Raw genomic sequence first — 12,628 nt, 5'->3', positions numbered from 1 at the left:
GGGGTGGGGAATTACGGGAGGGGGGGAAGGGATGGGGGTGGGGAGGGGAGGAGAAATGGAGGAACGGGGAGAGGCACGAGGTGCGCGAGGTTTTTGTTGGTGCCGGAAAAACAGAGCGCCACGTCAGCGCGCACCCCCACCGCCAGAAGGGGGGGGAGGCTGTCCCGGCGAGGCGAATCTACCCGCCCGCCCGCGTGCGTGTCTAGCTGCGCTTTGCGGCCGTGTGTGTAAAGATCGTCTCCGTCGTGGGCGAGCGGTGTGTGGCCACCGGGCCGTCGGGCAGGCCGTTTCTTTTACTCTTGGACCTCACTCAATTAGAACTGCTGTACATTTGAGGCCTCGTTATGTCGAAGCTCAATTCACACAGAGATTTTTTTTTGCATGGTGAAAGAAAGTTTTATTCTGTAATGATAGGGTTACAATCTCGAGACAATAAGTCCTCACAACACGGAGGGATCGAGTTCAACCATACCGCAGTACAAGCTTCGGTACGGCTATAAAATGCCAATTGATGTGCTACCCTATTTTATTCCCTACTAATCTTTAGAGGAACAAACTCTCTAACAGCCATATTTTCTCTAATCTCAGCAGCTAAGTGCCCATAAGTCGACCCGGCCAAGGTATCGCCGGCAATAATAGCTAAAGCATTAACAGAATTAGATTGTACCACCATCGGAAAATTTGAATGTTGAATGACCAGTGGCATCCCTTGCATGATCGCATATATTTTCGCTTTCAGGGCATCATTGCAATGAAAAATGTATCTACATGCCGTGAAAATCAACGAGCCATCTTCCCTTCGTAAGACCATTCCGGCCGCTGCCCGGCTAACTATGCTTGAAAAGGAGCCATCAACAGAAAGTGCCACCCAGCCCGACAGCGATGGTGGCCACAACTTTGGGACCAGGTTCATTTTTTCTTGATAAACCCGACTGTCATCATACATCACCATCTTTCCTTTTATATTTTCCTCCATACTATATTTGCTGACAAGATTTAGAGATTTGTAGTAACTGTCCAAAAATTGCACAGTCACCTCCACTGGGGTCTCCTTTTTACCATGCGCTATGTCATTACGAAGCTGCCAAATTCGCCACATAGTCATGATTACTCGGTCATGGATAAGATCTGGACAATTAGATAGCACTTGCAACAGCCAACCCTTTCCGTATCCACAAGACTTGAGTCATCTGGCAAGGGCCATATCATACGTAGAGCCTCCCACACATGACGAGCATGCACACATGTGATAAGAGCAACATAGAGATGGGTGGACATAGTTGTGGGAATGGTCACCTCAGTTTCTTTTTTAGTGATCTTTAATGGACAGAAACGTGATGAATTTCAACCAACACGAGGTATCCGTCAGGGGATCCGATTTCACCACACCTTTTTTTGCTGGCAGTATAGGGCCTTTCGTGCCTTTTAAAATCTAGAGTTCGGTGATCCAGTCTTGGCGGAATACAAGTGGCTTCATCGGCTCCACCGGTGAACCATTTGTTATTTGCAGATGACAACCTACTGTTTTTTAAAGCAAATAGTGAGGGGGCTGATACGTTTCCAACGTATCTATAATTTTTGATTGTTTCGTGCTATTACATATTCTGTTTTGGATGTTTAATGGGCTTCATTATACACTTTTATATTTTTTTGGGACTAAAGTATTAACCCAAGGCCCAGTGCAAATTGTTGTTTTTTTTCCTATTTCAGTGTTTCGCAGAAAGGGAATATCAAACGGAATCCAAACGGAATGAAACCTTCAGGAGAGTTATTTTTGGAACAAACGTGATCCGGAGGACTTGGAGTAGACGTCAAGCAATCAATGAGGTGGCCAAGAGGCAGGGGGTGCGCCCTCCCCCCTCGTGGGCCCCTCGTGGCTCCACCGACCTACTTCTTCCTCCTATATATGTTCATATACCCCGAAAACATTCAGGAGCACCACGAAACCCTATTTCCACCGCCGCAACCTTCTGTACCCGTGAGATCCCATCTTGGGGCCTTTTCTGGCGCTCCGCCGGAGGCGCCGGAGGGGGCATCGATCACGGAGGGCTTCTACATCAACACCATAGCCTCTCCGATGATGTGTGAGTAGTTTACCTCAGACCTTCGGGTCCATAGTTATTAGCTAGATGGCTTCTTCTCTCTCTTTGGATCTCAATACATAGTTCTTCCCGTTCTTCTTGGAGATCTATTCGATGTAACTCTTTTTTGCGGTGTGTTTGTCGAGATCCGATGAATTGTGGGTTTATGATCAAGATTATCTATGAACAATATTTGAATCTCCTCTGAATTCTTTTATGTATGATTTGTTTGTTGGAAATATGCCCTAGAGGCAATAATAAAAGTATTATTATTATATTTCCTTGTTCATGATAATTGTCTTTTATTCATGCTATAACTGTATTATCCAGAAATCGTAATACACGTGTGAATACATAGACCACAATATGTCCCTAGTGAGCCTCTAGTTGACTAGCTCGTTGTGATCAACAGATAGTCATGGTTTCCTGGCTATGGACATTGGATGTCGTTGATAACGGGATCACATCATTAGGAGAATGATGTGATGGACAAGACCCAATCCTAAGCCTAGCACAAGATCATGTAGTTCGTATGCTAAAGCTTTTCTAATGTCAAGTATCATTTCCTTAGACCATGAGATTGTGCAACTCCCGGATACCGTAGGAGTGCTTTGGGTGTGCCAAACGTCACAACGTAACTGGGTGGCTATAAAGGTACACTACGGGTATCTCTGAAAGTGTCTGTTGGGTTGGTACGAATCGAGATTGGGATTTTGTCACTCCGTGTAAACGGAGAGGTATCTCTGGGCCCACTCGGTAGGACATCATCATAATGTGCACAATGTGACCAAGGGGTTGATCACGGGATGATGTGTTACGGAACGAGTAAAGAGACTTGCCGGTAACGAGATTGAACAAGGTATCGGTATACCGACGATCGAATCTCGGGCAAGTACCATACCGCTAGACAAAGGGAATTGTATACGGGATTGATTGAGTCCTTGACATCGTGGTTCATCCGATGAGATCATCGTGGAACATGTGGGAGCCAACATGGGTATCCAGATCCCGCTATTGGTTATTGACCGGAGAACGTCTCGGTCATGTCTGCATGTCTCCCGAACCCGTAGGGTCTACACACTTAAGGTTCGATGACGCTAGGGTTATAAAGGAAGCTTGTATGTGGTTACCGAATGTTGTTCGGAGTCCCGGATGAGATCCCGGACGTCACGAGGAGTTCCGGAATGGTCCGGAGGTAAAGATTTATATATAGGAAGTCCTGTTTCGGCCATCGGGACAAGTTTCGGGGTCATCGGTATTGTACCGGGACCACCGGAAGGGTCCCGGGGGCCCACCAGGTGGGGCCACCTGCCCCGGGGGGCCACATGGGCTGTAGGGGGTGCGCCTTGGCCTACATGGGCCAAGGGCACCAGCCCCAAGAGGCCCATGCGCCTAGGGAACCCTAGAGGGAAGAGTCCTCAAGGGGGAAGGCACCTCCGAGGTGCCTTGGGGAGGATGGACTCCTCCCCCCCTCTTGGCCGCACCCCAAAACCCATCTAGGGCTGGCCGCCGCCCCTAGGGGGTGGGAAAACCCTAAAGGGGGCGCAGCCCCCTTCCCCCCTATATATATTGAGGCATGGGGCTGCCCATAACACGCGATTTGATCTCTCGTTGGTGCAGCCCTGCCCCTCTCCCTCCTCCTCCTCTCCCATAGTGCTTGGCGAAGCCCTGCGGGATTGCCACGCTCCTCCACCACCACCACGCCGTTGTGCTGCTGTTGGATGGAGTCTTCCTCAACCTCTCCCTCCCTCCTTGCTGGATCAAGGCGTGGGAGACGTCACCGGGCTGTACGTGTGTTGAACGCGGAGGTGCCGTCCATTCGGCACTTGATCATCGGTGATCTGAATCACGACGAGTACGACTCCATCAACCCCGTTCACTTGAACGCTTCCGCTTAGCGATCTACAAGGGTATGTAGATGCACTCTCCTTCTACTCGTTGCTGGTCTCTCCATAGATAGATCTTGGTGATGCGTAGGAAAATTTTTGAATTTCTGCTACGTTCCCCAACAGTGGCATCATGAGCTAGGTCTATTGCGTAGATTCTTTGCACGAGTAGAACACAAAGTAGTTGTGGGCGTTGATGTTGTTCAATATGCTTACCGTTACTAGTCCAATCTTGTTTCGACGGTATTGTGGGATGAAGCGGCCCGGACCGACCTTACACGTACTCTTACGTGAGACAGGTTCCACCGATTGACATGCACTTGGTGCATAAGGTGGCTAGCGGGTGCCAGTCTCTCCCACTTTAGTCGGAACGGATTCGATGAAAAGGGTCCTTATGAAGGGTAAATAGCAATTGGCATATCACGTTGTGGTCTTGCGTAGGTAAGAAACGTTCTTGCTAGAACCCATAGCAGCCACGTAAAACATGCAAACAACAATTAGAGGACGTCTAACTTGTTTTTGCAGGGTATGCTATGTGATGTGATATGGCCAAAAGGATGTGATGAATGATATATGTGATGTATGAGATTGATCATGTTCTTGTAATAGGATTCACGACTTGCATGTCGATGAGTATGACAACCGGCAGGAGCCATAGGAGTTGTCTTTATTTTTTGTATGACCTGCGTGTCATTGAAGAACGCCATGTAAACTACTTTACTTTATTGCTAAACGCGTTAGTCATAGAAGTAGAAGTAGTCGTTGGCGTGACAACTTCATGAAGACACGATGATGGAGATCATGATGATGGAGATCATGGTGTCAAGTCGGTGACAAGATGATCATGGAGCCCCGAAGATGAAGATCAAAGGAGCTATATGATATTGGCCATATCATGTCACTACTCTATTTGATTGCATGTGATGTTTATCATGTTTATGCATCTTGTTTACTTAGGACGACGGTAGTAAATAAGATGATCCCTTACAAAATTTCAAGAAGTGTTCTCCCCTAACTGTGCACCGTTGCTACAGTCCGTCGCTTCTAAGCACCACGTGATGATCGGGTGTGATGGATTCTTACGTTCACATACAACGGGTGTAAGACAGTTTTACACAGCGAAAACACTTAGGGTTAACTTGACGAGCCTAGCATGTGCAGACATGGCCTCGGAACACGGAGACCGAAAGGTCGAGCATGAGTCGTATAGTAGATACGATCAACATGAAGATGTTCACCGACGTTAACTAGTCCGTCTCACGTGATGATCGGACACGGGCTAGTTGACTCGGATCATGTAATCACTTAGATGACTAGAGGGATGTCTATCTGAGTGGGAGTTCATAAGATGAACTTAATTATCCTGAACATAGTCAAAAGACCTTTTGCAAATTATGTCGTAGCTCGCGCTATAGTTCTACTGTTTTAGATATGTTCCTAGAGAAAATACAGTTGAAAGTTGATAGTAGCGATTATGCGGACAGTAGAAAGCTTATGTCCTTAATGCACCGCTCAATGTGCTGAACCCCAAACGTCGTTTGTGGATGTTTCGAACATCGAACATACACGTTTTGATAACTACGTGATAGTTCAGTTAAATGGTTTAAGTAGAGGCACCAAAGACGTTTTCGAAACGTCGCGGAACATATGAGATGTTTCGAGGGCTGAAATTGGGATTTCAGGCTCGTGCCCACGTCAAGAGGTATAAGACCTCCGACGATTTTCTTAGCCTACAAACTAAGGGAGAAAAGCTCAATCGTTGAGCTTGTGCTCAGATTGTCTGAGTGCAACAATCACTTGAATCGAGTGGGAGTTGATCTTCCAGATGAGATAGTGATGTTTCCCCAAAGTCATTGCCACCAAGCTGCTAGAGCTTCGTGATGAACTATAACATATCAGGGATAAATAAGATGATCCTTGAGGTATTCACGGTGTTTGACACCGCGAAAGTAGAAATCAAGAAGGAGTATCAATTGTTGATGGTTGGTGAAACCACTAGTTTCAAGAAGGGCAAGGGAACAAGGGGATACTTCATGAAACAGCAATTCAGCTGCTGCTCAAGTGAAGAAACCCAAGGTTGAACCCAAACCCGAGACTAAGTGCTTCTGTAATAAGGGGAACAACCACTGGAACAGCATTACCCTAGATACTTGGTAGATGAGAAGGCTGGCAAGGTCGATTGAAGTATATTGGATATACATTATGTTAATGTGTACTTTACTAGTACTCCTAGTAGCACCAGGGTATTAAGATACCGGTTCGGTTGCTAAGTGTTAGTAACTCGAAATAAAAGCTACGGAATAAAACGGAGACTAGCTAAAGGTGAGCTGACGATATGTGTTGGAAGTGTTTCCAATGTTGATATGATCAAGCATCGCACGCTCCCTCTATCATCGAGATTTGGTGTTTGCGTTGAGCATAGACATGATTGGATTATGTCTATCGCAATACGGTTATTCATTTAAAGAGAATAATGGTTACTCTATTTATTTGAATAATACCTTCAATGGTCTTGCACCTAAAATGAATGGTTCATTGAAATCTCGATCGTAGTGATACACATTTTCATGCCAAAAGATATAAGATAGTAATGATAGTACCACTTACTTGTGGCACTGCCATGTAAGTCATAATGGTATAAAACGCATGAAGAAGCTCCATGTTGATGGATCTTTGGACTCACTCAATTTTGAAAAGTTTGAGACATGCGAACCATGTCTATTGGTATATATGCATGAAGAAGCTCCATGCAAATGGACCGTTCGGACTCACTTGATTTTGAATCACTTGAGATATGCAAATCATACCACATAGGCAAGATGACTGAAAAGCCTCGGTTTCAATAAGATGGAACAAGATAGCAACTTGTTGGAAGTAACACATTTTGATGTGTGCAGTCCAATGAGTGCTGAGGCATGCAATGAATATCGTTATGTTCTTACTTCACTGATGATTCGAGTAAATGTTGAGAATATTTACTTGATGAAACACAAGTCGGAATTATTGAATGGTTCAAGTAATTTCAGAGTGAAGTAGAAGATCATTGTGACAAGAGGATAAAATGTCTATGATACGATCATAGAGATGAATATCTGAGTTACGAGTTTTGGCACACAATTAAGACATTGTGGAAAATGTTTCACAATTAATACCGCCTGGAACACCATAGTGTGATGGTGTGTCCGAACATCATAGTTGCACCCTATTGGATATGGTGCGTACCATGATGTCTCTTATCGAATTACCACTATCGTTCATGGGTTAGGCATTAGAGACAACCACATTCACTTTAAATAGGGCACCACATAATTCCGTTGAGATGACACCGTATGAATTATGGTTTAGAGAAACCTAAGTTGTCGTTTCTTAAAAGTTTGGGGCTGCGACGCTTATATGAAAAAGTTTCAGGTTGATAAGCTCGAACCCAAAACGGATAAAATGCATCTTCATAGGAAACCCAAAGCAGTTGGGTATACCTCCTAATTCAGATCCGAAAGCAATATGAATTGTTTCTAGAATCGGGTCCTTTCTCGAGGAAAGGTTTCTCTCGAAAGAGTTGAGTGGGAGGATGGTGGAGACTTGATGAGGTTATTGAACCGTCTCTTCAACTAGTGTGTGGCAGGGCACAGGAAGTTGTTCCTGTGGCACCTACACCAATTGAAGTGAAAGCTTATGATATTGATCATGAAACTTCGGATCAAGTCACTACCAAACCTCGTGGGATGACAAGGATGCGTACTACTTCAGAGTGGTACGTAATCCTGTCTTGGAAGTCATGTTGCTGGACAACAATGAACCTACGAGCTATGGAGAAGCGATGGTGGGCCCGGATTCCGATAAATGGCTTGAGGCCATAAAATCCGAGAAAGGATCCATGTATGAAAACAAAGTGTAGACTTTGGCAGAACGGCTCGATGGTCGTAAGGCAAATGAGTACAGATGGATTTCAAAAGGAAGACGGACAATGATGGTAAATGTCACCATTAAGAAAGCTCGACTTGTCGTTAAGATGTTTTCCGACAAGTTCAAGGAGTTGACTACGATGAGATTTTCTCACTCGTAGCGATGCTAAGAGTCTGTTGGAATTATATTAGCGATTACTGCATTATTTATGAAATCTTGCAGATAGGATGTCAAAAACATTGTTTCCTCGATGATTTTAATGAGGAAAGGTTGTATATGATACAACCGGAAGGTTTTGTGAATCCCGAAAGATGCTAATAAGTATGCAAAGCTCCAGCAATCCTTCTAAGGACTGGAGTGAGCATCTCAGAGTTGGAATGTGTGCTTTGATGATGATCAAAGATTTTGGGTTTGTACAAAGTTTACGAGAAACTTGTATTTCCAAAGAAGTGAGTGGGAGCACTATAGAATTTCTGATGAGTATATGTTGATCAGAAATGATGTAGAATTTCTAGAAAGCATATAGGGTTATTTGAAAGGTGTTTTTCAATAGAAAACCTGGATTAAGCTACTTGAGAATTAAGCATCAAGATCTATAATACTTTCAAATGAGCACATACCTTGACATGATCTTGAAGGTGTTCAAGATGGACCAGTCAAAGAAGGAGTTCTTGCCTGAGTTGTAAGGTACGAAGTTAAGACTTAAAGCTCGACCACGGCAGAATAGAGAGAAAGGACGAAGGTCGTCCCCTATGCTTAAGACGTAGGCTCTTCAGTATGCTATGCTGTGTACCGCACCTGAAGTGTGCCTTGCCATGAGTCAGTCAAGGGGTACAAGAGTGATCCAAGAATGGCTCACAGGACAACGGTCAAAGTTATCCTTAGTAACTAGTGGACTAAGGAATTTTCTCGATTATGGAGGTGGTAAAAGAGTTCGTCGTAAAGGTTACGACGATGCAAGCTTGACACCTATCCGGATAGCTCTGAGTAGAGAGACCGAATACATATAATGGAGCAATAATTTAGAATAGCTCCAAGTAGAACAGTTGTTTGGAATAGCTCCAAATAGAGCGTGGTAGCTGCATCTAGGAGATGACATAGAGATTTGTAAGCACACACAGATCTGAAAGGTTCAGACCCGTTGACTAAAACCTCTCTCACAAGCAACATGATCAAACATAAAACTCATTGAGTGTTAATCACATAGTGATGTGAACTAGACTACTGACTCTAGTAAACTCTTGGGTATTAGTCACATGGCGATGTGACATGTGAGTGTTAATCACATGGCGATGTGAACTAGATTATTGACTCTAGTGCAAGTGGGAGACTGTTGGAAATATGCCCTAGAGGCAATAATAAAAGTATTATTATTATATTTCCTTGTTCATGATAATTGTCTTTTATTCATGCTATAACTGTATTATCCGGAAATCGTAATACACGTGTGAATACATAGACCACAATATGTCCCTAGTGAGCCTCTAGTTGACTAGCTCGTTGTGATCAACAGATAGTCATGGTTTCCTGGCTATGGACATTGGATGTCGTTGATAACAGGATCACATCATTAGGAGAATGATGTGATGGACAAGACCCAATCCTAAGCCTAGCACAAGATCATGTAGTTCGTATGCTAAAGCTTTTCTAATGTCAAGTATCATTTCCTTAGACCATGAGATTGTGCAACTCCCGGATACCGTAGGAGTGCTTTGGGTGTGCCAAACGTCACAACGTAACTGGGTGGCTATAAAGGTACACTACGGGTATCTCTGAAAGTGTCTGTTGGGTTGGCACGAATCGAGATTGGGATTTTGTCACTCCGTGTAAACGGAGAGGTATCTCTGGGCCCACTCGGTAGGACATCATCATAATGTGCACAATGTGACCAAGGGGTTGATCACGGGATGATGTGTTATGGAACGAGTAAAGAGACTTGCCGGTAACGAGATTGAACAAGGTATCGGTATACCGACGATCGAATCTCGGGCAAGTACCATACCGCTAGACAAAGGGAATTGTATACGGGATCGATTGAGTCCTTGACATCGTGGTTCATCCGATGAGATCATCGTGGAACATGTGGGAGCCAACATGGGTATCCAGATCCAGCTGTTGGTTATTGACCGGAGAACGTCTCGGTCATGTCTGCATGTCTCCCGAACCCGTAGGGTCTACACACTTAAGGTTCGATGACGCTAGGGTTATAAAGGAAGCTTGTATGTGGTTACCGAATGTTGTTCGGAGTCCCGGATGAGATCCCGGACGTCACGAGGAGTTCCGGAATGGTCCGGAGGTAAAGATTTATATATAGGAAGTCCTGTTTCGGCCATCGGGACAAGTTTCGAGGTCATCAGTATTGTACCGGGACCACCGGAAGGGTCCCGGGGGCCCACCGGGTGGGGCTACCTGCCCCGGGGGGTCACATGGGCTGTAGGGGGTGCGCCTTGGCCTACATGGGCCAAGGGCACCAGCCCCAAGAGGCCCATGCGCCTAGGGAACCCTAGAGGGAAGAGTCCTCAAGGGGGAAGGCACCTCCGAGGTGCCTTGGGGAGGATGGACTCCTCCCCCCCTCTTGGCCGCACCCCAAAACCCATCTAGGGCTGGCCGCCGCCCCTAGGGGGTGGGAAAACCCTAAAGGGGGCGCAGCCCCCTTCCCCCCTATATATATTGAGGCATGGGGCTGCCCATAACACGCGATTTGATCTCTCGTTGGTGCAGCCCTGCCCCTCTCCCTCCTCCTCCTCTCCCATAGTGCTTGGCGAAGCCCTGCGGGATTGCCACGCTCCTCCACCACCACCACGCCGTTGTGCTGCTGTTGGATGGAGTCTTCCTCAACCTCTCCCTCCCTCCTTGCTGGATCAAGGCGTGGGAGACGTCACCGGGCTGTACGTGTGTTGAACGCGGAGGTGCCGTCCGTTCGGCACTTGATCATCGGTGATCTGAATCATGACGAGTACGACTCCATCAACCCCGTTCACTTGAACGCTTCCGCTTAGCGATCTACAAGGGTATGTAGATGCACTCTCCTTCTACTCGTTGCTGGTCTCTCCATAGATAGATCTTGGTGATGCGTAGGAAAATTTTTGAATTTCTGCTACGTTCCCCAACATTGTTATCTTTGCAAGTCTCTTTGAAGTATCAGTTTGGTTTGGCCTACTAGATTGATCTTTCTTGCAATGGGAGAAGTGCTTAGCTTTGGGTTCAATCTTGCGTTGCTCGATCCAGTGACAGAAAGGGAAACGACACGTATTGTATTGTTGCCATCGAGGATAAAAAGATGGGGTTTATTTCATGTCATCTTACCTAATGCGTTACTCTGTTCTTATGAACTTAATACTCTAGATGCATGCTGGATAGCGGTCGATGTGTGGAGTAATAGTAGTAGATGCAGGCAGGAGTCGGTCTACTTGTCACAGACGTGATGCCTATATACATGATCATGCCTAGATATTCTCATAATTATTCACTTTTCTATCAATTGCTCGACAGTAATTTGTTCACCCATCGTAATACTTATGCTACCTTGAGAGAAGCCACTAGTGAAACCTATGGCCCCCGGGTCTATTCTCTATTATATTAATCTCCTGTCGACAAGTTATTTCTGGCACCGTTTATTTTGCAATCTTTACTTTTAATCTTTATTATAAAAATACCAAAAATATTATCTTATCATCTCTATCAGATCTCACTTTGCAAGTGGTCGTGAAGGGATTGACAACCCCTTTATCGCGTTGGTTGCAAGGTTCTTATTTGTTTATGTAGGTACAAGGGACTTGCGTGTGGCCTCCTACTGGATTGATACCTTGGTTCTTAAAAACTAAGGAAAATACTTATGCTACTCTGCTGCATCACCCTTTCCTCTTCAAGAAAAAACCAACGCAGTGCTCAAGAGGTAGCAAGAAGGATTTCTGGCGCCGTTGTCGGGGAGTCTACGCACAAGTCAAGACATACCAAGTACCCATTGCTACCTCTTGAGCACTACGTTGGTTTTCCCCGAAGAGGAAGGGATGATGCAGCAAAATAGTGTAAGTATTTCCCTCAGTTTTTGAGAATGAAGGTATTAATCCAGTAGGAGGCTACGCGCGAGTCCCTCGTACCTGCACAAAACAAATAAATCCTCACAACCAACGCAAATAGGGTTGTCAATCCCTATAAGGCCACTTACGAGAGTGAGATCTGATAGATATGATAAGATAATATTTTTGATATTTTTATGATAAAGATGCAAAGTAAAATAAAGGCAAAGCACTACAAAAAAAGACACATCCGTGACATTTTGGGCCGAACGAATTTTTCTCCTGTCATACATATGACACTTCTATGACGATAATTGTGACAAAACCCGGTATCATCATAGATGTGGTGGGCTCCTACTTCTATGACAAAAAATCATGACAGAAAATGGGCTTTTCGTCCTGGGCGGGCCGGAGACGCAGCTGCATGACATTCTTTGGACCGTCCATGACGGAAAAAACCGTGGTAGAAGCGAGGGCGATGAAAATTTCAGGGAGTTCCCGGTTACGGTGGGAGGTCGGGGCCGAGCGATGCGCGTTTCTCTCGTACACATACACGCGTGTGTGCGAGGCGTTGGCGCTAACTGAATCCGAGAGAGGCGTTGGGCTCTAACTGAACCCGAGCGATTGCACTGCAGGCTACACGTTATTGAACCCGAGCGATCGATCGATGGCTGTTAACTGAACCCGATCGAGCGATTCCTTTGCTACTGCTGCTAACTGAAGCCGATCGATGCTGCCT

Source organism: Triticum dicoccoides, chromosome 1A, assembly GCF_002162155.2.
Source record: "Triticum dicoccoides isolate Atlit2015 ecotype Zavitan chromosome 1A, WEW_v2.0, whole genome shotgun sequence".
Lineage (NCBI taxonomy): Eukaryota > Viridiplantae > Streptophyta > Magnoliopsida > Poales > Poaceae > Triticum > Triticum dicoccoides.
This window is presented reverse-complemented; position numbering follows the sequence as displayed.